This window comes from Bos grunniens, chromosome 20, assembly GCF_055505025.1.
Source record: "Bos grunniens cultivar Pamir isolate PY7600 chromosome 20, Bosgru_T2T1.0, whole genome shotgun sequence".
In the NCBI taxonomy this organism is placed as follows: Eukaryota; Metazoa; Chordata; class Mammalia; order Artiodactyla; family Bovidae; genus Bos; species Bos grunniens.
Genome location: NC_141184.1, coordinates 72,053,065 through 72,075,997, shown reverse-complemented (window position 1 = coordinate 72,075,997; position 22,933 = coordinate 72,053,065). Strand labels below are relative to the sequence as shown.

At 51.3% G+C, this 22,933-nt stretch overlaps 1 pseudogene; it reads right to left on the bottom strand.

Annotated features, from left to right (window-relative positions):
- Positions 1-4,337: 4,337 nt before the first annotated feature.
- Positions 4,338-5,107, bottom strand: LOC147350662 (uncharacterized; annotated as a pseudogene).
- Between the last annotated feature and the right edge of the window lie 17,826 nt (positions 5,108-22,933).

Genomic DNA, 22,933 nt, shown 5'->3' with positions numbered 1-22,933 from the left:
GTGGCTCAGAGTTGCAGGATCTCTTAAGTACCCCTTTGTCCAGTAGAAGACAAATTCTGACTCTAATCACCTGGTGGTATTCGGGATGGATAGCATCACCATGTATTTTCTTTTTATGTTGTGTTTTCAGTTTAGAGTTGAGTTTTCCAGGTGGAGTTTTGCTGTCTTTACTTATTTCTTTACTCTGATTCAATTTTTTTGGTTTTAGCAGATGATTCTTTCAGAGGAGAATAACCAGGAAAAGATACTAACGGATAGGGTGCTTGATGTACATCATGAGCAAGAAAACATGCCAAGCGCCAATGGAAAGGCAAGTCCTTGTTCTCGCTCTCTGTCTGGTTCTCGTCTTACCATCCAGTCTGTGCGAGGCTGTTGGGACCTCTCACCGATGCACCATGTAGGTTTGAGTGGCCACGAGGGTCCTGTGAGCTCCCAGAGCGCAGAAGGCAGTTTTGACCTCACAGATTGCCCGGAAGTACTGTGTTCCCTCCCTCCCAAAACCAGGCTGTGTAAGGCTTCCTTTCCCCCTTAGAGACCCTCCGACGGCTCTCTAAGCCACAAGGAAGACATGGTTAAGAAGATGGAGCTCCAGGAAATCATAGAGAGGCAGTTGCGGGAGCAGAGCCAGATGGAGGAGCGCCTGGCAGCCCTCTCTGCCCACGTGAAACATCTGGAGGAGGACCTGGACACGGCCAGGAAGGACCTCCTCAAGTCCAAGGACATGAACAGAAAACTTGAGCGGGACATCCGTGAAGTGAGTGACTGCAGCTGTGTCTGTTGTCCTGAGGTGGAATGTGGGTTTCTTGTTCTCCCGGGGATCTCAGCCTTGGGATGGCTGCGTGAGTAAGAGCAGAGCACCGGAGAGACCACAACTGGCTGCCTCCCTGCCTCTGCATCGAGGTCTCTGGGGTAGAAGAGGCCTGGTCCAGGCGGTCCGTTGGCAGTGGACCAATGTGAGGGCAGCCCTGACGCTGTGCCGCACCCTGGGTGTGGACTCCTCATTTCCACAAGTTCTAGGGGGCCCACTGTGTTCCTTTTTTAAAAATTCATTCATCCATTCATTCATTTATTGGCGTATAGTTGCTTTACACTGCTGTGTCAATTTCTGCTGTACAGCAAAGTGAATCAGTCATCTATCTATCTATCTATCTATTTACGTGTCTGTCTCTCTTTTAGATTTCCTGCCCATTTGCTTCACCACAGAGCACTGAGCGGACTTCCCTGTGCTGTACACTAGGTCCTCACTCGTTGACTTTATGTGTAGTATCAGTGCTGTATATATGTCAACCCGAGTCTCCCGGTTCATCCCCGCCCCCCGCCCCCCGCAACTGCCTGTCGAATGTGTTCCTGATGATGCTGAAATTTGCTTCTGATTCACTCAGGCGAGTCTGGTGACACCTGTGGAGCCTGTTCTCTCGGAGAGATGGGAGCATGCTGTGTGGGCTCTGCTGAGGCAGCTTGCCTGGCCATCTTCTCGAGTTTTCTGAGGTTCCGCTCCTTGAAGGGATGTGTGACAGTGATACCGGCGGTCAGACAAGTCGAGTGGTGTTTGCTCACCCTCAGATCCTCAGGCCCGAGCTGTGTAACCATGTGGAATCGTGATGTCTCTGGCGGTCATGTCTGCGGGTGTCCTGATTTATGAGAAACTCCCTAGCGGTCACTGTGAAAACAGAGTGCTGGGGACTCAGGCCTCTTCCTGTGAGCCTCGCCTCTCCTCTGTGCACAGACAGACAGCACCCACCCGGCCCACCCCTCCCCCGTGAGACCGTCTCAGAGAGAACCCCTCCAACATGTGGTACAGCAGGTGTACTTGTTTAGTAGCTTGGTGTGAGTAATTCTGTGTGAGAACTCAAAACAGAAATATTTGCACAGGTTTGCATAAGCTATTCACACTACTCTTCGGCAACAGGAGATTAGGTGGCAGAGTTTAATACGTATAGAATTCTAGAAAATGCGTTTTCAAGACCTTTCACTTTTAAAGTTAGGACTTTGCTCTCACATTGGTTACTTAGTGACCAGGGAGGGACCTGAAGTGGATTTTGAAGTGGCGGACAGGAGTTGCACCAGCAGCAAGTTCTGGTCCTGGTTTGAGCGTTTCATCCATGTGGTGTAACTCTGCTTTTGAAGAACTAGGCTTGAGAAGGCTGCTCCCAGTTGTGTACAATTTGACTTCTGTTTCCACTCGTTAATATTCTACTTTAATTCTGAGGAAATTGCATGAGACTTTTCCAACTTTCACTCGAGGAAACGAGCCTCAGAGCTCCCCGTTGGATCTGTTGAAGGTCCCTCCCTGTTCTGGGTCAAGCCCGCCTGTATGGTGTAGCAGACAGAGGTCCTGACTTCATGCCAGATACCTTCCCTCCTGGAATTCTTGCAATAACAGGGTAGTTTAGTATACTTTTCGTTTGCTGTTTGGGTTTATTATGTAGAAAAGAAGCTTGGTAAACCAAGTGGCTGGACAGAACGTTAAGACAGATGGGTGCCAATCGTGGCAAACGTGACCTTTGGGATAGGCGCATTTTTGCTCACGTCCGAGAAAACTGCCGTGTCTAGGACTTTTATTCTGAGGATGTTAACTTTATGTTTGATTTGAAACTTAGGACGACATCAGTAATAAACTTGAAAATGAAGTTGCAAATAAGGATTCTAGGCATCGACAGGTAATGGCTTTTATGAACCGTGTCTGACTTTTATAGTAGTGAATTACTGAGGAAGGAAGGTAAAGATCTTTTCATGTGACTCCCACATTGGAAATCAAGTCCCAGTGTAAAGTTCTTATGACCCTAAAATACTGTGTTCAAAAGTGTGGATGTACATCATGGTAAATCAGCTGTACTGGAAGGAAATACATTTTTAAAAAATTGTGGGTGACTGCAACTTACAGGTTTGAATTATTTGGGACTTGGTTTAACCATTTTGTGGAATTCCATTCCTGACTCTTTTGTTTTACTTGAAGGTGAATCTGTTGGCTTGTTAGAGTTGTTACCGAAAGAGTAGAGAGCAGCAGGGAACTTCACAGCAGCTGGCTGCCTGTTGGGAACTGGGGTCACTGTGACAAAAGGCAGGGTTAGAGCTCCGGTCTGATTAGGGTTTGTACTTCCTGTGGTGTGGTGAGCCTTACTCGCTCCTGTTCCCGAGTGGTCTCAGATAATCAGGACTTAACCAGGAAAACCAAATCTGGCTTCTCCAAAACAAAGTGAGTCAGTCTGGTGTGTGCCAAAGTGTATCATTGTCCCCACCCCAAAAATAAAATACTAGAAAGCCATTGAAAAGTATGATGGGGAATGCTAATTAAAAGCATCACGATATACAAAATAATGGCTGTAAAAGGCAGATCAGAAAATACTATGTACCATATGCTATTGTTTTCTGCGGGTTTTAAAGCATAGCATATTGTTTGTGTACGTACATAGAGGAATACACACACAGAAAAAGTAAGAAAGCTGCTTAGAAACAAATGCTAACCTCTCAGGAACCTGAGCTTATAGATAGTTTAATTTTTTTTGTTTTTTAAAAAAGAATCTGTCTAAATGTTCTACATTGAAAGTTTTTCAGTGTAAGAAGATCTGTTAAAAGAATAATCGTGCATTTACAAATACTAGTTGACTGGCATTTCACCAGGCATGCTCTTATCAGGTCTGTATTTCAGAGGAGATGAAAGCCATATTTTGGCTTACACGCCCGTAGCCATCTGCGGTCGGTAGGGTTCCCTCTAAATGATGATTCTGGTGATATTTTAAGAAGGGTCTGTAGTGAACCCATCTTCCCGTAACTTGTCGATAAGAATGAATAAGATTCTACAGATCTTCTTTAATATAGAAGAACTTTTTTTTCTTTTTTTAAGATGTCCTTGGGGAATGTTTAGGAAAAGCAAATACTCTGGCAGGAGGCATTCTGCTCACTGAGACCAAGCCCAGGAACACTGAGAGAAAATTTACCCTGAGGGAGCTTCCGAAACAGAATGAATCCACTAGACACGTGCATTTAGGTTTTGTCTCAGCTTACTTAAAGCGACAGTGGCTACACCTCTCGGCCTGTGTTGATCCTCTGCTCTCCCTTTGTAGACAGAGGATAAGAACCGCCAGTTGCAGGAGCGCCTGGAGCTGGTAGAGAAGGTGCAGCAGAGACTGCGGAGGGCAGAGACGCTGCCCGAGGTGGAGGCGGAGCAGGCGCAGAGGGTGGCCTCGCTCTCCAAGGTGCTGCTCTGGGTCCCTGGGGGGCGGGCACAGGGAGGGCCTGTTCCCCTGCTCTCCCACCGCGCCCCTGCCCGTGCTGCTCAGTCCACACAGGAGCGCAGACATGGGGGTCGTGCTGCCCGTCTGAGATGGGAGCGCTCCCTGAGTGTCAGGCACGCCCCACTTCTGCATCATCCCTACGTTAATTTCCCTCCAGTTTTGTCCCAAGTTGTGTGTGTGCCTAGGACGCTTCAGCTCCGAGTCACTGCTGCTCAGAGTTCAGTCAGCCACTCAAAGCCTAGCAGGATAGAGACCTAGAAAAATCCCATTCTCGTTTAAGAGATGGCCAAAATAGCTCTGTAATGAACACAGTTTTAAGTTGTTATCCATACACTTGTTAAAGAAGTCCCAGCAGGGCACGTGCAGACCCGAGGCCCCACTCCCCACTCGCCGTCCTCAGAAGCCCGTGGGTGAGAGGCCATGTCCTTGGGATGTGGCGCTGCTGGGGGCACCGACCCCATTGCCAGCCAGCCAGCCACCCTGTCCTTCTGACGGGAAAGGTGTTGCCCTGCGCTGCCAGTGGGCACTGGCTGAACATACAGAGTCTGGCCGGGTCGGTGCTGACGTGGCTGTCGGAAGCCTTGCCAGGAGCTCAGTGAGTGCCCGAGGGGCCATCACGTCGCGGGAGGCCGCCGGTGTCCGGTGCTCACAGACCCTCCCAGAGCAGGGTCACTAACAGCCGCCAGGGGGCACCCTTCTGCCTGTGATCTTCCTCTCCAGGCTTGGTTTCTCCTCTCCCCTGGCATCTCTGCTGTCCATCCCCAGTCGGCCTTGTAGTCCGACCTTTTGTCTTCCGGAAGCTCTACCACTCAGGAGGCTAAACGGTTCGAACTTCCTTCCCAGCTTAGGAAGGTAGAACGTGTGCCTCGCATTTGCCGCTGTCTGCTGCCCACGCGGGCTCGCCACAGGCAGTCAGAGGAGGGAGTGCAGCGGCCGTGGGTGTGGGGCCTGGGGCACGGGGAGCACGTCTCCTCTCACGAGCTGGTCACCAGCATCCTCCGTGAGCCATGTGTCACACACGAAGCCGCGCAGGCTGTGTGAGCAGGCATGCGGGCATGCCCCCGGCGAACCCAGGGCCCGTGGTTCGCACAGAGCATGGCCCGCTTGCCGCCCCTGCGATCACAGCCCGCGTGCTGTCAGGACAGGGTTGTTGTGAGCGGAGCTGACGCTGTTCTTGGCCGACAGGCAGGAGAGAGAGACACAGCAGCATCGAGGATAGGCTGCGCCAGATGGAGGCCCAACTGGAGGCAAAGAACAAGGAGCTGCAGCGGGTGCCTGTGCTGACAGGGAGGCGGCGTCTGGGCAGGAGACATGGCTTGGGCGGGGGCCAGCACTGCCTTTCTCCACCAGTCCCGTCTCTGGCATCGAGTGTGTGCCTGTGTGGCCCCATCTGCTGATCCGGGCACCCACCTCCTTGGGAGCAGGGCCAGAGGTGGTCGCCCATAGGCAGTGGGTAGGAGCCAGGGCTTCCCCACATTCAAAGAGGCTGCTTGTTGCTCTGACCAGCCAGTCCGGGGAGCTGCTTGGGATACAGGTGGACCTCCCAACTGCCCCTCAGACAAACCTAGGGGTGCCAGCCTGGGGCCCATGAAACTGAAGGCATGGCACCCAGGTGTGGAGCCTGCTTGCCTCGGATGTGGCGCTGGAGTCCCACATGCCAAACTGCTGGTCCAGAAACGGTGTATGTGTAGGATGGCTGCCTCTAGACAGGAGAACCGCAGTTGCGCTGCAACAGAAGGCGCGTCAGGAAAGGGTGATGGTGGAGGCTCACATCACCCAGTCCTGAGAGAGGTTTCCTGGAAAGGTTGGCCACACGGCAATACAGACCATCCAGGAAATGGAGTGGGGATCCCGGGTCCAGCCTCACGTGTCAGTACTGTCCCCACCATACCTGTGTTCTTGGGCCTGGACTGCAGAGCCTCACAGGCGGACTTCCAGGGGGCAGTGGTTCTGACTCCCATCGTGAGACCCGCGGTGAGGCGCCCTCCCCGCTTAGGCAGAGAGCTCAATATCTCCCGATCAGGTGTGCACTTCTTACTTTCATAACTGCTGCTCAGAGGCTGTTGAGATCGGGATGCTGTTTATGACTAGACTAAGCCAATTCAAAGTCAACTTTTGTTTTGCTTTAAAAATCTTTGAATGCCGACGCCTTATTGTGGAAGCTGTGACAGGTTTTGTTTCCTTGGGCTCAAAAATCACTGCAGACGGTGACTGCAGCCATGAGATTAAAAAATGCTTGCTCCTTGGAAAGCTATGACAAACATAGACAGCATATTGAAAAGTAGAGACATCACTTTGCCGACAAACCATATACTCAAACCATATATGACAAACCATATACTCAAAACTATGGTTTTTCCGGTAGTAACGTATGGGTGTGAGAGTTGGACCATAAAGAAGGCTGAGCACTGAAGAATTGATGCTTTCGAATTGTGTTGCTGGAGAAGACTCTGCTTTAACAGAAAATAAACTTTTTAAATGTATTACGATGGAGAATTGCAAACATGCACAAAAGTGGATGGAGTAGTATAATAAATACCCATGACCCGTCCCGTCAATTAGTCTCAGCAATTTCTCATACAGAGCCAATCTCAAATAGATCATTCTTTTGTCTTCTCTCCATTTTTTTTTTAATACAGTAGGTCCTAAAACAGCTTTTTAAACCTTGAAATTGATGCTCATCTTACAAAACACAGACTTGGCAACTTTGTTATTGCATTTAAAAATTGCTTGAGGTAATTATTTCCAGTTTTTTAATATGAATTTTCATATTGGAAAAGACCCTGATGCTGGGAAAGATTGAAGTCAGGAAGAGAGTGGATGACAGAGGATGAGATGGTTGGACGGCATCACCAACTCAGTGGACATGAGTTTGAGCAGATGCTTAGCAGAAGTCGAGTTCCATTTTCCTTATGGCTAATCCACTGCTATAACACGTATAGCACTTCTGGTTTTGAACACTGAATGTGTTTGCATTATAGATGGATTTAGAGTGTGTGGCTGTTGTGTGTGGTTCAGAATTCTGAGTAGTCCTTTCAGGCATCACCAAAAAGCTCAGACAAAGCGTGAGCCATTCACGTGGACTGTGCTGTGCGTCAGAAAGATAATACGAGCCACCTACACAATCTAAAATTTCCTAAAAACCAACGGGCTACTCGACGTCCTTCTTTCACCATGAGTCTTGAAATCCTCTGTGTGATTTCCACATCGGGCTTTGCACCAGCCTGTCTCACGTGCTCAGGGGCTGCACGAGGCAAGTGACTGCCGTGGCCGACAGCACAGAGCTTCCAGGTTGAGTTGAGTGACTCACAAACTTGGCCCGTTTGACTTGTTTTATCCCATGAGCAAGTGAAGTGGGCTGTAGAGGAATGAATGTGAGGAATGCAGGTGAGCTCCATGGAGACAGTTTAAAGCAGTGAGAGGAGGGAGGGCAATAGAGTGAGTCGTGTCCCCCTGACCCGAAACCCCCGCCTGAAGTCTAGCTTCTCTCTACAGACTTCATCGTTGTTAATGGCTTGCCATGTTTCCTCCAGAGAAACCTTTTCTACACCTGAGATGGAACTTCCTCCTCATTATGGTTTATAAGGGTTAATATTGTTCTGAGTGTTTCTATTTGCTAGGGACTCTTAGAGAACATTTTCTCAGAATTACAATGTTGGGAGTTGATACCTACTGATGTAACCTGTTCTGCACATTTTGGTGCAAGTCACTTTACATCCAGAAAGCAAGCGGTGCAGGCTGTGTCATTTGCTGTTTCGTAGGACCAGCTGATTCTAAACCTGGAAACCCTGAGAGCCGAAGTGGACCAGACGAGACTGCGAGGGGCTCCCTTCCACCACAGGTAGGCTGCTCCCCCGGGCAGCTCCCCTCAGCGCTGTCGAGTGTGACAAGGGCCTGTCTGGTGTGTGGACAGTATGACTGGGTGTTGCTCATGGTCGCACCTCAAGGAGCCTGTAGCTTCGTGGCCAGCGAGAGGGAAGAGACAAGCATCGTTCCTTAGGGTCAAACTTGGTACCACGGAGTGGTCGTCACAGGATTGACAACACTCAAAACCACAGCAGAGGTTTGGAAGTAGGGGGCCGACCAGTTGGTATTTGGGCGTATTCATCTGAGGGGCCTGACAGACTGTGACGCTGACGTTTCTGAAGAGTCGCAGAAGGTTAATGACCTGTAGTCTTTTGACTGCGGTGGGAGGAATCACCTGGCTTGTGAATGAGGAGAGCAGATTACTGAGCATCCTGATTTTTTCTTCCTCGTTGTTATAGGGGCGGTAATTCTTATTAAGTATTTAAATGTTTCTTTGGCTTCTTCACGGAAAATGGTCACAAGTGAGAGAGAAACTTTAGCAAAGGTTATTAAGTGCTTACTGGTGACATTCATTCATCTGTAGGAAATGGACTACTGCTTGAATCCTGACTTAGGAGACAGTTTGGAGCCCATACGCATATTTCTGTGTTTGAGTGCTTAGGGGATCCTCGCAGTCCAGAGCCCCCACCCAGCTTTCTTCTAGAGAAAAGGAGATGTCATTTGAGACAAAGGCAGAGCCAGAAACTGGTCCTGTGTCTGAAACCATGGTGGGTGGAGTTCAAGGAGAGCACGTGCCCTACAGAACAGGAGGGGACGTGGCCGGACTTGGTGGCAGAGCTCCTCCAGGGTGAGGGGCTGGGGCTGTCAGAGGTGGGGAACCCCTGCTCCCAGGGTGGACGAGGTGAGTGTGAGGAGGACTGCGTAGACAGTGGAGGAAGAGGAGGTGGACACGGCCTCCTCCTCTTGGGGGTTTTTGGGTAACGAGGAGGGACCTGGTGCCAGGAACCGAGGCCTGACACAATTGGGGGCTTCAGATGGAGAAGCCTGGGGCCTGGTCACCAGTCCCGTGTGTGTCAGTGAGAGTGAGAGACGAGAAGAGGAAGCAGCCGCGGGGCAGGAGGAGCCACTGTGCTCTGAAGACAGTGGGCCACAGCGGCTGGTGCGAGGGAGGGGTGTCTCCAGGAGGCAGCTCTGGAGGGGTCACAGCAGTGACTTAGCAGCACAGGTGGGGCCTCAGAGTGGGGCTTGTGGGCAGTGTGGGCTGGGTGGGGGGCACTGTGCTGCCTCAGGAGGGAGGGAGTGGGGACTGAAAACTGGCTCACAGGCAGGGCAGGCACGGCGTATTTGGTGGGACCTCCCAGAGGAATTGGTCACCTTGTCTCTGAGACATTCTCCCGGAGGAAAGAGCTTCGGGTGAGGAGGGGGAGAGAGATGGAGGTTGCACCCCGCGAGGGGACTGGGAGGTGATGGTTGGGGATTGACCCAACCCGGAGGCCTCTGTGGCCCTCAGAGGACCCTCGAGGGTCCCCAGTCCACAGCGGGACTGTGTCGTACCCCCCACTCAGTTCTCAAGTGTGCTCTAGCCCCAGGCACTTGGGTGGAAGTGGAGCAGAGAAGGGAAAAGTTCTGTCAGGAGGGAGGGGAGATGGGAGGGAAGACAGGTGTGGCTCCGGGAGATTCCAGATTTCCATCTCCTGTGCAGCACAGTGTTCGCAAAACCGTCGAGCAGAGCAGCCTGTGACCCCGAGCAGGCTGAGCTGGTGGTTGGCCCTGGCCACTCTGCAGACATATGGGGTGTCCTGTCCTCGGAGGAAGGCCCTGTCTCCTGGGTTTAGGGACTTCTGCACATGAAGGCACCACCCTCGTCCCAGAGACAAGACTGAGCAGAGCCCGGGCGTTCCTGCAGTACAGGCGGCTCACAGTCAAGGCGGGGCTGCCCTGCCTCCCAGCAGGCCCCTGCTGAGTGAGCTCCTGGCACCTGCAGGCCCAGGCCTTAGTGCTCAGGGCCTGAGCATCTGTGCTGGGGCTTGTTCAGCCCAGACTCTGGTGACACGCTCACCTCTGCTTTAATGGGAGACACCAATGGTGCTCAGCTCCGAGCTGTGGGTCCGAGGCTTTTCTGCTGCGGGTTGTCTGAGGCGCCTTTAAAAGCACTGAGAGCGGTGCAGACAGTGTTCCAGGCAGACCGGTGATTGTGATCCACAGACTTCCCGTGGGAAAGGGAGGTCAGAGCAGGCGTGGGCCAAAGGGGAGGTGGGGTGCCAAGGGGAAAGCAAAGCAGGTGCACGCCCTGCCCTGGAACTTGAGAGCGGGCTCCAGGGGGACCCTGGACGCCCCAACCCCAGACAGCTGATCCTGTCCTAGTCAGCTCCACACCCTCGCGGCAGCACTGCCTTCCCCACATACGGGAGTTTTCCAGCTGCTGGGGATGAGCCCTGAGTGTCTGCAGAGCAGCGGGCGGCCTGTTGCTATTGGAGCCAGGAGGGCAGTGCCCTCCCGGGGGCCCTTTTGCTGTGAAATTGCCGATCTTCCAAATGGACAGGCTTTGGCTCGTCTGACAGAGTGAGCTCTCTTTTCTTCTAACAGCACTCTTCTTCCCCGTGTGTTTCAGCCGACCCCACTTGGGCAGCGCCCCGGACCTCAGGTTCCCTGTGGCGGACCGGCCGGCAGACTCCTTGGGCAATGGGGCGGTGCTGCGGTGCCCCCAGAAAGGCCGGCTGGCAGTGCTGCACGATGAGCCATCCGAGGCAAGGACCCCGCCACCCCCTTCCCATCCCTGGTTGGCACCTTGTGAGGCACCTGCCCCCTCACACTGTGGTCCTGAGGTGGGTTTGGAACAAAGCGCTGATAGATTGCTTTACGTCTCCCCATTTTCCTTTTTCTGGCTAAGAGTTTACTTTGAAGGCATGCTTTTTTTCCTTAACCAATTTTGATTATTTGTGGCCTACTGTGAGGCCCAGCATGGTACTAATTAGCACAGTTTTGAAATCGTCCTACGAGTAAATGGATACACATATCCATCAGCTTATAGTGAGAAGAATTCTCATTGGGAGTTTAAGTGCCTTTATCTTTTCGCCTCATTCATGCCATGTATTTGTTCATACATGTCTGTGTTTTGAGCTTCCACATTCAGTGAGCAGTTAGTTTGGGCCAGACATGGTCAGAAGTAGGACTCCAGCAGTGAATTAAAAACCGTGTGTGTCCTTTATCCACTGCTACGTAACGAATCATTGCAAAGCTTAGTGACTTCCCAGGGAGCAGCTCACAGTCCCCAGTGCCTGTGCATTCTAGCAGGCAGGCCTGGTTCAGGGCCTCCTGAGGGCAAGGGAAGGCCCCCCAGGGCTGGATGGCAGGCTTTCAGACTCACCTGGCTGCTGGGGACAGGCCGAGGTCCCTGCTGTGTGGCTTTCCCATGGCCTGGCGCTCCTCGGAACACCCTCTGAGAGCGAGAGTGCGGGGTTTAGCCCGGTGCCTTTCACGCCCTGGTCTCAAGGCCGCACACCTTCACTTCTGTTTGCGAGAGTGAGCTGCGAAGTCCTGCCTCGCTCAGGGGCTGAGCAGGAGTTGCCCCTTCTGCTTCTTGAAGGGAGGAGGATGGAAGAATTTGTGGACCCCTTTTTAAACCCATGCAGCCTGTTGAACAGTAATGAGCAGGGAAAGGAGACCAGAGTGCCTGAGTTGTCCAAGGAGGAGGGGATGATCGTGTGTAAACAGGGTGGCCAGTGAGGTGACACCAGGAGGGTGACCTTGAACCAGAGACCCAGAGGCAGGAAGAGAAGTAGCCACTCGGAGATAGAAAAAGGGTCATGTCAACCAGCGGGGACAAGGGAGAGAGTAGGCCACATCAGGGAGGAGCCTGGGCTCAGGCCTGAGCAGCTCGAGGCCAGAGGCTGTTTCCTGAGGTGAGGAGGGCAGCTGGGGCGGGGAGCTAAGCCGGGCCTCAGCCCTGTTGAGGTGGACGAGCCCATTGGGTGTCCCGGGGACGTGTCAGGAGAACAGCTGAGTGTTCCGGCCTGCATCCGGGAGAAAACTCATTCAGGTCAGGGTGGACTTCGGGTCGTGGGCATACAGATGGCATTTAAAGGCACGAGCACAGTAAAGTCACCAGGCGGGTGCCGGTGGAGAGAGATGGGGTGCAAGGGTAGGGCTGTGGGGCATCCTGCATTCCAAGGTTGAGAAGGGGTGCAAGGGACTGAGGAATAACCGCAGGGAGGGCAAGGCGTGGAGCCCAGGGAGAAACATGCTGGGGGCAGGGGGTGGCGTGGGGGAGGGCAAGGAAAGGAAGGGGCTTGGTAACTCGGGTTCCTCGAGCCCCTGGGGAATTGCCCTGCAGGGCGGGGCTCACCGCCTGCTGGCAGAGAAGTGGAGACCTGGCGGGGAGGGGGACCATAGAGGCCACTCCCAAGGAGCTTTCAGAGACCCGCAGTGGGCGCTGCAGGGAGCCCTGGAGGAGGAATCTGCTGGTTCCCCTTGTGTGATTGGAAGGTGAGAGAAGGGAGAGGACATGCCGACCGGGCTGATGGGGGTGAACCCATAGGCAGCTGGTTCGCTGGAGCAGAGGAGGAATGATGGCAGGCGGTCCCGGAGCCAGCAAATGGGGTAGCCCAGCCCTGGGGCGGGGTCGTGATGAAGACAGGAGGCTAGGGCACTGGACACAGGGGCAGGGAGCCAGCAAGCCAGCACCTCGAGGCTGCCCCTCAGTTCCTTTGAGGTCCTGTCTGGGAAAGAAGGCAGGACCTGGGTGACAGTGTGGCAGGGGGGACGTTTTCCGAGAGAAGGGTGTGAGGTGTGAGAGCGGGAGGGCGGCACGGGGCCCCGCTGGCACTATCCCATGTGTCTCTGATGACAGAGCCACCCTTGCAGTGCGAGGAGCCATCCCCCAGAACAGCCCGAGGGCCTGTGTCCCGAGAGGAGAGCCACGGAGGGGCTGGCCCTCCCGTCTCCTGGCTGCCCCTGCTTGCGCCTCTCTGTGGGTGTTCAGACCAGCCTGGGAAACGGAGGACTGGGAGCCTGCGAGGACGGAACACTCTGGTGAACTGGTACCAGTGATGACCGCTGATAGGGACCCAGCGGCTGCCGAGCTGAAGGGTTCTTTTTTCTTATTTTCCTCCAGCCTGGCTGATGGAGGCATGGATGTATTTTTGTAATTTTCAGTTTCTGTCTCTGACTCCATCAGCCCACCCTTGTGAATAACCTCATAGGATTGCCTGCCGTCCACGCTGAGACCTGAGTGTCACCAGGCCATCTAGGAACTGGATTCTCCCCGTGCCTGTTTCTTGAGTCCTGTTCGCTTAAGAGATGGCAGTGTCTCATGAGCATGGTCCATTTATCCAGAGTCAGGGCTTCCATGTAAAATTGGGTTCAGTTCCTGATAGACTTGAGCTGCCCTGAATGTCGCTGATGAGACGTGGTCCTCTCATGCCCAGGTGCAGACCCCGAAGGAGCAGGACTGGGAGCGCACGCAGAAAGCCAGCATGCTGGCCGACGTGGCCCAGGCATTTGAGAGTGACGAGGGCGTGTCTGATGACGAGGGCGACAGGGTCACCCTCTTCAGCTCGGCCACTCAGCTGTCGCCCGGCAGGCAGGCTGATGCCAAGACTCTGACCGTGATGATGCAGGAGCAGCTGGACGCCATCAACGAAGAGATCCGGTGAGTGATCCTGAACTCAGCTCCCCAGAAACTCGGTTTCTCTGAGGAGCTGTCTTCTCCTAGGGACGTCTGAGTGTTCCATAGTAAGAAACCTGACCTCAGGTCTGCTTCAAGAATTTTCAGTTTTGAGATGGCCCTTGATTACAGAGCTCGGTCAGCCAGGGCATTCTGTCCGTGGTGTGGTGTCAGCACTCTGTGGGGGCGGGGGAGGGGGCGTTGTGGGGTGTCCCCCCTCAGCTCTGAGCCACAAGGTGAGTGAGGTACCGAGGCGGTGTCCCCTGTGGCCCGTGGACCCTCCTGTGTCCCTCAGAGGCCCCCATGTTCTGGTGAAAAGCCACCTGGTGAAAGCTGGGGTTTTGCGCTTGGCAAATTCCCACTCAGATCTGCATTTTCCTTTTTAACTTAATGCAGTGTGAAGATTGGCTTGTTGTAAGACAGTGGTCCAAGGACGTGTGTTTGAGTTTTTCTCATCTCATCAGTATATTTAAGAAGTTTTCTTTAGACACCGTCTTGGCAGTTATAACAATTTTCAAAACAGGATAGAATCCAAAGGCCTGCCTCGTGGTGAGCGGGGGGCCTTGGGTCTGGGTGCAGCCAGGTGGCTGGGGGCCCCGAGGCCTGCCTGGTGCCACACCCGCACAGCTATGCCCGTGTCCCGAGTCCATGTTCAGAGTGGCCGCAGGCTGGTGACCCTGCACAGGACCAGGCAGAGCTGCTGCTCAGACTGTTCTCATCACGTCAGCCCAGGCCGAGGTGCCCGTTCCTGTCGGCCGAGCGGGATGCTCCGGGGGAAAGGCAGGGGGTGAATGGGACAACCAGCAAATGCAGGTGGTGTCGCCTGCCCATTTGACGCCAAGACAGACAGCTTTGTGGGCCGTGTTTGAGCACAGATGAGCTCAGAAAGATGGTCTTTCCACGTCCCTGCAGGAAGTATGGAACGGTTATATATTAATATTTTTATTTTTACAGCAAGTTGTCAGGTAAAAGTGATTTTTCCTTATGCGACAAGTTGACTTGATGTAAATGGTCAATTCTGTCCATCAACTTGTTATCAACAGTGAAAAACTTTCCAGATGTATGAGTAGAAGTGAAGCTGGAGAGTTTACTTCCTGTAAGAATCTTGTATTTTAATTTGAAAGTCATTTTATTTGCATAATCGTGTATTTAAACTGCTATATAAAAACATCCACCACACATTAGGGGAGAAGAGCAGAAACTGTGAATTCTAGGTTAATGCAGCACATTGACATGAATCCAGGAACTCACACAAAGCTGGTGGAGAACCTCATCAAGTGATGCGTCTGTATATATACAACCTTAAAAAAAAAAAAAAAAAAGATCAACTCAGCACTTCATCTGGTCTGGAGACTTGTGTTTAGAAACTGCAGCTTGTTTGTGAATTGCTGTTTTGATTATACAGAGTTCCTGATTCCCAGTGGAAAAGACTTGAGGCACTGACGTGCATCTCTGCCCTGAGAGCAGGGGAGGTAAGGGTTGTCAACTTGAGGTATCTCTTCACAGGAAAGAGAGTGGCCACCAGGGCCCCTTCAGAATGTTAGAGTAAATAAGTGAAATCAAGCGTGAATGATCAGGGCCAGTTTGTAAGACTCAACGCTAAGTTATTCTAAGTTTGAGAATATTCAAAAGAGGAAACGTAGAACCTTTTGGCTGAGATGTTCATTGAGCAACTGTTTCTGGAATTTGCTAATCATGACACAGAATGCCAGCCCAAATTTATTGTCCAGATAGGTTCCTCTGCTGACAAAGGCAGGTGACGTATTTTATTCTATTTTAGGTTGATCGAAGAAGAGAAGGAGAACACGGAGCAGCGGGCCGAGGAGACTGAGAGCAGGGAGGACAGGGGGAGCTTAGGCAGCCTCCGTCGTTTTAAATCAGTGAGCTCCCTCAACCTGCTTCCCACTTCCTCGCATGCTGGCTCCTGCCCGCCCCTGCCCAAGCCCAGAACGAGGCGGCACAGCCTGGCACAGGAGGGAGACCAGCTGGGCATCATGACTCTGGTATGTGTCTGCCTCCTCCCTGCCGCATCCCTCCCCCAGCACGCTGTTTTTTTTTTGGTTTTTGTTTTTTCTCTTTATACCCAGAAGAAAATCAGGTACATTTGCTACGCTCAGAGGTCTAAAAGTTTTTAAACCGCCTAGTCTTTAATCATTCCACAATGGCACAGCAACAAATTAGTCTTGATATTTGGACCACTACTTAGCACGTCATCATGAACTCAGCCAGAGCCTGCCTCTGTAACGTTGGGCCTGGCCTGTGCTGGGCACAGCAGCTGCAGGGAAGTTTCTGTTCTCAGGGAGCAGACAGCTTCGTGAAAGTAGCCATAGGCAGCTCTCATGGCATGGGAAAGCCGTACAGCACATTCTCCATTGGGGATGCCTGGCTGCAGGGTGCAGGGCATGCGGTGGGAACAAAACCAAGAATCTACACTGGTCTGCTTGCTGATGGACCTGGCCATGCGCTCAGTCCAGCTCTGCGTGTGAAACCAGGTTAAAAGCCCAGGGCCCCAGGGCCACAGGGAAGACGTCGGGCTGCCTCAGTTTTCTGAGTCTAAAACTGGGATGACGACCTAGGGCTTTTGGTGACAGAGTGTGCGGCTCTAAAGCACATGTTCCAGCTTTCTTGTGTGTTTAGCTTAGGTGTTGTGAGTGTATTGCTGTTTACCCCATGAAATCACGTGTACAACATTCTGCTTTGTAACTGGACTTGTATTGTCTCTTTTTTCTGTTACCACCCATTTCATGTTAGCTGCATTGTTAGTCAGCTTATAATTAAATTAACCGTGAATCATTTTAGCGGCCTGTGAAGTGGTAACCAGTCCATTTTGTGGTCTTTTGACACTGTTTTTATAATTGGCATCATTGGCTAATTAGTTGATATTTAAAATTCTTTGATGATTTCTCTGTGGTTTCATGCTTGATTTCTTTCCAAATATTTGGACAAAAACAGTTCTGTATGTTTTCCTTGCTGTTGGAGTTCTCTGACAGTGTGTCTGCTTTCATCATTGGTTTTGATTCCCTCTCTCATCCTGTTGTCTGCTTAGTCATCATGAATCCAGATCCCCCCCAGCCCCCGAGGCTGTAGTTTACCCATCCATCTCCCGTCCCCCGTCCCCTCACTTGCTCTGGTCATAGCCGTTCTGTGGTCCACAGCGTGTGTCCCCTTAGTCGGGTTTGTGCTTTGTCTTCATGTGTCATTAAATGGTGTTTTTCCCCCATAGCAGTAAGTTGAATTGGTGTATCACTGTGCAGTTACAGGAGAAGGCAGTGGCAACCCACTCCAGTACTCTTGCCTGGAAAATCCCATGGACAGAGGAACCTGGTAGGCTGCAGTCCATGGGGTCGCACAGAGTCGGACACGACTGAAGGGACTTAGCAGCAGCAGCACGCAGTTATAAGCATAATATATGTAGATGGATCCTAAACTACATATCATGTGTAATTCATAAATGAGATTGTGCTTACATGAAGAAATGATCCTCTTAAGTGTAGAATTAATGGACTTTTAGATATGCAGATGACATCACCCTTAAGGCAGAAAGTGAGAGGAACTAGAAAGCCTCTTGATGAAAGTGAAAGAGGAGAGTGAAAAAGTTGGCTTAAAGCTCACCATTCAGAAAACTAAGATCATGGTATCTGGTCCCATCACTTCATAGGAAATAGATGGGGAAACAGTGTCAGACTTTATTTTTTGGGGGCTCCAAAATCACTGCAGATGGTGACTGCAGCCATGAAATTAAAAGGCGCTTACTCATTGGAAGCAAAGTTACGACCAACATAGATAGCGTATTCAAAAGCAGAGACATTACTTTGCCAACAAACGTCCATCTAGTCAAGGCTATGGTTTTTCCAGTTGTCATGTATGGATATGAAAGTTGGACTGTGAAGAAAGCTGAGCATCAAAGAATTGATGCTTTTGAGCTGTGGTGTTGGAGAAGACTCTTGAGAGTGAGTCCCTTGGACTGCAAGGAGGTCCAACCAGTCCATTCTAAAGGAGATCGGTCCTGGGTGTTCATTGGAAGGACTTATGCTAAAGCTGAAACTCCAGCACTTTGGCCACCTCAAGTGAAGAGTTGACGCATTGGAAAAGACTCATGCTGGGAGGAATTGGGGGAAGGAGGAGAAGGGGAGGACAGAGGATGAGATGGCTGGATGGCATCACCAACTCAATGGACATGAGTTTGGGTGAACTCCAAGAGTTGGTGATGGACAGGGGGTCCTGGCATGCTGCGATTCATGGGGTCACAAAGAGTCAGACATGACTGAGCAACTGAACTGAACTGACACAATATCCTTTCTGTGTTGGTGCTTGTATTTAAGACTGTAAATCTCATCAGCTTTTGCACAGTTAATGTCTCTATTAGACTCGTTAAAAAAGTATCTTCTATGGTTAATGTAAAGACTGCACCTGCTATTATGCTAGCTTTCATTCTTACATATTTTCACAGGGAACTTGCTTTAATGAATTTATTGTGAGAAGTTTTAAATCAAATTCTGTGTCAGGATTTTACATTAATGTCCAAAAGGTGGTTAGATTTGTTCAGTGTTAAAATAGATATTATGGTAACTTCCTCATCAGTTAAATTACTAATTTAAAGTATAACATGTTTTTGATTAAGATAAACGAACTTACAGAGAAATTTGGCTGAGAATAGACACCTGTTAAGGCCCTTTGTTGTACAGAATGCTATGCTTTAATAAATCATGATGTTGTAGTAGAATGGTATCTTCTTGAGTAATAATTTATAGTGTTTCTCTAGTAAATCTCGAATAGCTTATTTAACTTCTGTGGTCAAAAAAAATGTTCTGTTTCCAGTCACATGTTCTCTAAATCCTCATGTCACTTACATGTTTGCCATCATTTTTGCTTTACTGTATTTGCCTCTACGGATTCTTGAAATTTTAGCTTCAAAGTCGCAAAGAATCTGGTTTCTCTTCATTTCTTTGCATGCATCTATCAGCCTAGTGATTTAAGGAAGCAGCGTCGAAAGGTAGACTGTTTACTAATTTAGCAGGCCTTTGTTTCTCTGTGAAGTATTGAAGAGTCCTTATCGTTTAACATGAATGAACACTGTGTGGTTATGTCTTGGTGAATAATTGATGTTTTAATGGAAGTAATGAAACTCACCCACCACTTAAAATGTGCTGATGGTTCTGTTGGAAATAGGTCATTCGTTGGGACAGTTGTAACAGTTTGCCTTTCTCCCACTTGTTTGCCTTCTGATCATCTCATGCTTGTTTATAATAGACATAGTATTATTTATTATTTTTAAAAGTTTCTATACTTATGTTTTTGGCCATGCTGCACAGCTTATGGGATCTTAGTTCCCCAAGCAGGGATCAGACCAGTGTCCCGGCAGTGAAAGTGCCAAGTCTTAACCTTTGGACCACCATGGAATTTCCGCTTAGTGTTTTCATGTAAGAAATGACTGAATCAGAGCCATAGATGTTAGATTTGCGGGAAGCCAATTTAATGATGGTGGGTAGCAGTGTGCAGGAGACTCTGTGTGCCGGGCACGTGCTTTCCAAGTCTGTCATCTCATCCCCAGGTGAGGTCCAGGCTGCTGCTATCCCCATTCAGCAGACATAGACACTGAGGCTTAGCGAGGCCGGGCACACTGCCCAGGCTCTCACACCCAGCAGCGTGGTGTGGACTGGTCTGATCAGAGCCTGGACACTTAACCATGGTGCTGTCCAGCCCGCTTTCCTCCAGAGGCTCTCGTGTCCATCACGGCATCCCTGATGGAGGGAGCATCAGGAGGGAGCTCTCTGCCTCTCCCCTCGGGTCACTTGGATGAGCCCCTGTTGTTGGAGTCCAGTGCCCCAAGGGATGGCCTTCCTTGTCCCTCTCCTGCTCCCAGCCCGCTGACCGAGCACTCCTGGGCCTTCCCGCAGGACTGGGGTGGCCGTGCTCCAGTTTAGGCAGCTCAGTGCACAGGAGACCTTCTGCTGAGCACAGCAGACCAGCGCTGTCCCCCTGGGGTTGGTGACCTGGGTGTGCTGCTCGCCTGCTCTGTGGCCTGCTTTGCCCTCCTGTTCAGCGAGGACACGGCACTGCCCTTCCTAGCCACATGTGGCACCAGTGGGGCAGCTCCCATCCTGGGGGAGGGCAGACAGGCGCAGACCCAGAGGCCTTCCTCAGGAGGAGGCCCGGGGGAAGGGGCTGGCCTGGGCCCTGACTCTGAGGCAGGTGTTTGTCTCCACTGAGTCCATAGTCAACCCAGGCGTGTCACTTCCCTGCTCTGTTCGTTGTTATTTTCTGATTTTTATAAATGCTTATTTTAACTTGAATTTGAGATTGATCCGTGTTCAGTTCCATGTGGAAAATTTCTAGCCTTTGTAGCCTTCTGTTGTCTGAGGGTTCTTGTTAGAGCTCAGGGGAGGGAGCCCAGTTTATCCAGCTGCTCTTAAATGAGTTCAGCTGTATTTTGCACTAAGTTACTTTGTTGTCACCAAGCTCCTGTGGGGCTGCACGGGATCAGTATTCTTTACAGAATCCCACCAAAAAAGCACAGGTTAGTTGGTCAAAACAACGCACTCATTGTTTATAACAATACATGCCATGCATGTTTCCTAAAACCTCCCCTGATTTAACCACACACCGAAATGTATCAGTGAGACCTGTTTGGACCCTGCAGGGTTAATCTGTTCCCACACTGTCTTTCCTTTCCTCACACCCAGGACCAGCGGAAACGCTGGGAGTCCAAGAGAGATCATCTTCTTCTTCTTCTTTTTTTTTTTTTTTTTTAAATTAGTTTATTTTTTAACTGAAAGATAATTGCTTTACAGAATTTTCTTTTCTGTCAAACCTCAACATGAATCAGCCATAGGTACCCATATGTCTCCTCCCTTTTGAACTTCCCACCGCTCTAGGGTGATACAAGATCATCTCTTAGTGAAGACCTGGGGGTGCCTTATGGAAACCACTGTGAGCGAATGACACTCGAACTGCGTGTAAGTACTTCAGTGGGTAGTCCCCAGTCTGTATGTTACCGAGAAATACGATCCAGGCACATGGTGTTCGCGTGGAGGGGTTAGGTACCTTTTCTGTGTTTCTCTTGTTGTCATGGGTTCCAGTAACCTGCATCATCACTACAAATGATCTTGGATGGTGGCACAAGCTGTGTCTTTTTCTCCTTCAAACAGAAAGGTCTGGACGGCTTTGCTGAGAGGTTTCGAACTCTAGCTGTGGTGCTTCCGAGCAGCATCTGGCGATGAGCACAGTCCTTTCATCAGGGCAGTTCATGCCGTGCAGGATTCAGGGTGCCAGCATCGCTCTGCTGTCCTGCCCCGCAGGGCCGTCTGGTCGCTGGATTCCAGGGAGGGCCGAGGCCGGCTGCAGGGAGGCTCCCGTCCGGGGTCTCTGCACTCAGTCAGATGCTCTCGTTGCCCCATAGCCTCGCTTTTTTTGAACAAGACAGTCCTTTAAGATGGCATTAAGCTATAACAAGGGTTTTTTTGTACTTGGGGGAAAGCATAGCTAATAGATCTTCAAATAAGTTTCTGGTTATAATGTAAAGCCTGTGTGATTGCCTTTTTCAGAACAGTCTATTGTTAGCCAATTTGACACTTACCTCACTCCCTCAGCTGCCAGCTATACGGGAAGAGGTAGGAGATGACAAGACCGCCATCAAATGTGAAACCTCGACCCTCGCCTGGCCACGGTCGCTTCGGATGGGCCGCCTGCGCACAGGGGCGCTGCGCACAGCCACCCATGAGGACCTCAGGGACGCCCACAAGTAAGTGACCTGTGTGTGCATCGTCAGTTTCAGGAGCCCTGCACCTCTTGTCTTGAAAGAGTTGCAAGGATGATTTTAAAGGAATACCACTGAGTTCGGTGCCTGTGTTTAGTGGTGAACTTCAGGTGCTGGGGAAGAAGAGCTCAGTGACCTCAGTGATTTTAGAAAATGTCCATCTCTACAGATTGACTCCTGTGGGAGCTTTCTTCCTGCTCTGGGTAGAGGGCACGTTCCTGACGGTGACGGCCCCATGCCTCTCGGGTTCGCTCTTGAGGGTCCCTCCCTTTTCTGCAGGGGTCTCCTCTCAGGAGACCCTGTCCCCTCCTGTGACTGACACTGTCCTCATTCAGACCACCACTTGCTAAGCTCCCGTCCTGAGCCAGGCAGCACTCGATGGGGGGCACGTGTGGTCACCTGACCAGCAGCCCTGCACGGTGATCGTCGCTCTCCTGCCACGGCCGGGGACGGTTACCCTGTGGGAGGCGGGGGGAACTACCCAGAGCAGGGGAGCTCGTCTTCTCCTGGAGCGTCGTCACCTGCTGAGCAGCGACCCTAAGGGAGGGTCAGAGCGCCCTCTGCACCAGCTGTCCTGAAGTCAAGCCCTCCTCTCGGGAGAGCTCGAGGCAGAGAATCCCAGCTTCCCGGTGCGGTTGTCTGACACCGGGGGCCTGCATTGCTCGTGTGGAGTCTGGTTGGTGAAGGAGACTCCAACTGTCAGCTGCGAGGTTGAGGCACGGGTGTTTCTGGGTGCCCGTTTCTATCAGTAGCTCTTATGGAGGGGTGTGTGTTTGCACAGGGGTGCCAGTTAAAGGTCGTTTTCTCTCCCCGAAGCTCCACAGGCTCTCAGGACAGCCCCGGGAATAACCCCAGCAGCAGCACCAGCAGCCAGGGCTCGCTGCACAAAGCCCCAAAGAAGGGCATCAAGTCCTCCATCAGCCGCTTGTTTTGCAAGAAGGAAAAGGGCCGGCCTGAACACCCCAGCAAGGAGGCGTTAGGACCAGGTGGGTGCTTCACCGTTCAGAGGGAGGAGGGCCTGCAGGCATCTCCCTTCTGTGTCTCCCCTGTCGTCCCCACGAGGCTCCTGTCAATCACGCTGGGGGTCCTCCTGGGAGCAGGAGTGGAGGAGGCGTCTGTCTTCTCAATGGGTCTGAGATGGTCGGCTGAGTTAATGAGTGGATGGTTGGATGGATGGATGAATTAAGAGTGGATGGATGGATTGATTAGTGAGTGGTGGATGGATGAACAGATGGCTGGCTGGCTGGGTGGATGAACGGAGCATGGAATGAATAAAGCAGATGATTGTACTCCAGTGCTAGAAACATATTCTACGAAATTGATTGAGTAGGAGCTGGGCGATGATTGTTTCATCCTAACAGTGACATGTGTTTGGAAACGGCCTAAGTGCTCCTCAGTGAGGGGTGAAGTACAATCTGTGGACACCCCACAAGGAACAGCCCGCCCTCCTTCCTGCCACCTTCCCCATCC